We start from the raw sequence: 4545 nt of genomic DNA on the forward strand, positions 1-4545 counted from the left end.
AACCTGTGCCTCTTTAGTCATGTAATGGGAGTGAGAGAGTGCTTATAATCACTTCCAAATTCTGATGTAAGATATGAACAAGCTATTAGATAATGGTAGAGATTAACAGCATTTCAATGTTCTTGGCAACTATCTTTCTACACAGCTAAAGTGAAAATAATTACCAGGGAAGCCTCTTTTCCTCTCTGGTTTCCCTCAAACATGCCCTAATCATCTGATGACTTGAAATTTGTTCAAATGCCAGTCACATATTCCAGGATAATACAGAATTTCCTTTTGGGATGAGCAATAATTCAATTTGACCACGGATTATGAGAAGTTGAGAATGTTAAAAAGGTAGCAAAATGAAAGCAACTTTCTGTTCTTTCTTTTTTTTTTTTACTGCCCTATTTGACTGCAAAAGTCTGATGCTTTGGATCATTTTGCATGCTTCTCCTTAGCTATGACCCCATGAACTTGGCCTGTTTACTAGACTCTGCCTTTTTAAAAATCATGCTTTTGAGTCATGCATAATCTAGTGCTAGCTTGTACCACACCCATATATTGTGCTGATAAAGCTGCATTTTTATTACTGCATTTTTCAAAGCATAGTTTTCTCATTTGGGGTGTATGGTTATTACTGCTGCAAGATAGATAAAATGCCTACATAAAGATGTGCTCGGGCCAAAGAGAATACAGTCCCAAATTTATGACTTTTTCGATTAAGAGCGGGCTGAGCTCTTTGGAGCTAGTGGCTTGCTTTTGTTGGTGATACAGGACATGCTCAGAGATGTGGAAGGACTGAGTGTAGAGTTGATGATTCACTGGGAGACACACATGCCTTTGGAAAGGAATAGAAAGAACAAAAACCTCTGCAACTCTTATTTTAAAAAGCTTTTTTTTCTCTTCACAACTATGCCCATTAATAGTGTGGCATTTCTGAACAGCAATTTTATCAACTGTATCATGATCATTGAAAGTCGCAAGAGCAAATACTCATTTTCTGCCATTCTGCCTGTCTTCCAAGAACTCCTATGGTTTCAATCTTGCCATACTTCTCAAAGCAGCCTCTCAACTTACATTCCTCTGTATCTTCTTTAATACCAACAACACAATTTTTCTTCACTTAGATGGACACTAGGTTTTACTGAATCCTCTTTAGAAGCATCTCTCTTCGGTTACACGGCATACCCATCAACCTTGTGTGGTCAACCACATATTGCTACATTCACCTCTTCAACACAAGCATAAGTCAAAAACCAACCCCTCTGAACATTTTGTCTGGGGGTCTCTCATTAGACAATATCTGTCAGTGTGCTCTATGTTTCAAAATATTCTCTCCAAATATCATCTGTGGCTTCAAAGCTCAGGCCACCAATGAACAGTTTCCTCAACTGCTCTGGTTTCTATAGATCAAGACCCTCCATTTTGAGACCAGACATACCTCTTCCAACCTTTTCCTTTTCTTTATCGTTTTCTAGGTTCAGTTTGAAGGAACTGCATATGTTTAACAGCTGGTAAATAAAGTAAGAAAGAGAACATTCCTAGGGGAAGTACATGATTAGCAATTATTTCAGATACTCTACCTCCATCCATCTGATACTGTCAACAAAAGAAAATACTCCTTTTGTAGCACTTGATTGACTTACGCTATATTTTTGTTTAAGATATCTTACTCGTATAAAACAATTAGTTGTCATATTTTATCCTTTCAGGAGTATCCGCATGTAAGGTTTGTTGATAGCCAACTTGTTGAGTCCTAGGGGATAACAGCTTATTGTCCGTAAACAGCCTTGTTTTAAGCCTCTCTGTTCAATTTTGGCACCACTTGTGAGGCTAAAAATGTTGATAAGATTATAAAGAACCGCCTTATTTTGGGAATGGCTACACTAAGTCACTCAAGTAATTTTATGCTTTCATTCAACTGCTTTTTGTTGTTTTTAATGATCAGAACCCAAAATGCTCTTGTTACTTATTCATGGAAAAATGTCTGAAGGTTCTGTTATCTACCTTGCTAAGTGGTTTTAAATCACTCACAGCAATTTTAGGTATATTCTGAAAATATGATTAACTAATAGGAGAGTGGGTGAATACTAATCAAATATTTCAAACAGTATAGTCTAGAAGGCAATAGAATCTTCATATCCTTAGGTTTCCCTCATGTAAAAAATGATCTCTATGTTGAAGAGGAAAGGCTGGTTTGAACAGCTTCAATGAGCATAACCTTGTTTTACCTTACAAAGTTCATTCAAACCAGCATAATAATGGTATATGAACAAATGAAGAAATAGTGTAAGATATTAAATCTCTTTTGAACTGTATACCTTGTAAAAAGCACTAGCTCCAAGATAAATGTGTGTTGAATTAATTTATTGAATCTTTATAAATGCTTTTGCATTAAAAAAATCACATGTAAACAAAGTTTATGCTGCTTGGTTTTTTAGAAGGTGGTGTTGAAAGATAAGCATAGGTAAGAGCATAAATTCTAACATTTTCTTAAACTCCATGTGAAGGTAGCATTCTAGGAAAGTCAGGAAAGAACTCTGTGACTTGGATGTTTTGTAGCCACTTCTTAGATTTTGTTTATCTGAAAGACAGAATTACAGAGGGAAGTGGGTGGGAATCTTCTAGCTGCTGGTTTAATTCGCAAATGGTCGCAATGGTCAGAGCTGGACCAAGCTGAAGCCAGGATCTTCATTCAGGTCTCCCATACAGGTGCAGGAGCCTCCACTGCTTTACCAGATGCGTTAGCAGGAAACAGCATAGTAAGTGGAGCAGCCAAGATTCAAGCCTACACCGATATGAATGATAGTACTTCAGGTGGCAGTTTAACCTACCACAGAGCTAACACCTTGAGCACACTTTTATTCCTTCATGATTCAATGAACATTTGCTGAGTTCCTTTCATGTGCTAGTACTATGCTACAGACAATCCCTTTTCTGTCTTAAAGCAGTTTACAACCATGGACAGGTTCTAAAAAAAACTAATTGTTACAAGGCAGTGTTACTTGAAGAGATGAGCAGGACAATTGGGAATGCAGATATTCCTTGATTTAAGATGTTTTCTGCTCTAGAAGTTGAAAGTACTGTAAGCCAAAATGCGTTTGACACACCTACTTCCCTATACACCCTAGTTTAGCCAAGCAGCACATGTATAATGCCAGTGGTTTGTCCTGGAGACCATGGGGTTCACTGAAAGACTGCACTTAGGTGAGCTGCCAAGTATCTTAAGAGAAGATCAAATTACATAAGAGATCTGAAGAGAGATTCAAAAGTTAAAAATTAAAGTAGACCTTCTATTTAATATATCACTTTTACATCATTGTGAGAGGCACTAATTAGAAGTTACATCACTAAAAATAGAGTTAGGGACTGTCTGTATATTGAGCCCAATTCTTCAGGAAGGAGTTCTGGGAGAAGAACTGAGTTTTGGAGGTTGAGTGATTCCAGGAGAAAGGTGGCAGTGGCAGAAGAGTGTCCAAGAAAGGGGAAACAGAATGTGTGGAAGGCTTTAGATCAGACAAGGATGTCTGCAGCAAAGAGTGCAAAGGGCAGGATGTGATGTTTCCTCAGCTGCTCATTCTCTTTGTAGATGAAGCCCTCACTCAGGCCAGCTGTGTGCCGGTCTGTGCAAGACAACCCAAGCTGTCTGATGGCTTGCCAACTGCGCCTTCCTTTACTGAGTCTTGCAATATGTTATCTTGATGGTTACATTCAAATTGTGAGGCAGATGATTTTCCACGATTAGAGATGAAGCCAGAAGTTTGTGGACAGCCCCAAGTGACTTCCCAAGTGATTACTAGAACTGAAGAAATGTCCTTCATCTCTTTGTCCTCCCTCTCTTGACTGTTATCACCTTCTCCGTCTTCATCTGCAGGTGACACCATCTAATGGAGTCTCTACCGAATTACATCTGTCCAGTCTCATTTATGAAGAGGCCTCATGAGTTCAGAGAATTTTGAATTAAGATGAAATTGGGTTTTGGTGCCAAAAAATTTTGAAAGTCATACATATCAAAGCTCTTAAAGAAGTTAATTGAAAATACATATGAAAACATTATTTGTGGTTTTCAAAGATTCCTTACAACAGAATATACTGATCTTTTAATTCATTTTTTTAAAAAATTATTTATTTTTATTGAAAGGGCAGTTTTACAGAGAGAACAAGACAGAGGGAAAGAGCTCCCATTTTCTGTTCCACACCATTAAGTGGTTGCAATGGCTGGAGCTGAACAGATCCAAAGCCAGGTCCAAGGCTTTGGGCTGTCCTCTCCTCCTTTCCCAGGCCACAAGCAGGGAGCTGGATGGGAAGTGGAGCAGCTGGGATATGGCCCGGTGCCCATATGGGATGCTGCTGCATGCAAGGTGAGGATTTAATCACTGAGCTGCCATGCTGGGCCCTTTATTCATGGCTCTCTCTGTGTGTGTGTGTGTGTGTGTGTGTGTGAACCTTTGGCAATCCCCTTGCAGTTCTTAAAATGTTCAGGACCATTCAAACAGGAAAAAAATTTATGCTCTTTCTATACTTACCATCCAGCTACAGAATAAAGCTCAGCTCTGTCAGAGC

At 38.7% G+C, this 4545-nt stretch overlaps 1 pseudogene; it reads right to left on the reverse strand.

Moving 5' to 3' along the window:
* Positions 1–642: 642 nt before the first annotated feature.
* On the reverse strand, positions 643–3866 carry LOC121153955 (annotated as a pseudogene).
* Between the last annotated feature and the right edge of the window lie 679 nt (positions 3867–4545).

The sequence above is a fragment of the Ochotona curzoniae genome, unplaced genomic scaffold, assembly GCF_017591425.1.
Source record: "Ochotona curzoniae isolate NIBS_2020 unplaced genomic scaffold, NIBS_Ocur_1.0 contig_2723, whole genome shotgun sequence".
In the NCBI taxonomy this organism is placed as follows: domain Eukaryota; kingdom Metazoa; phylum Chordata; class Mammalia; order Lagomorpha; family Ochotonidae; genus Ochotona; species Ochotona curzoniae.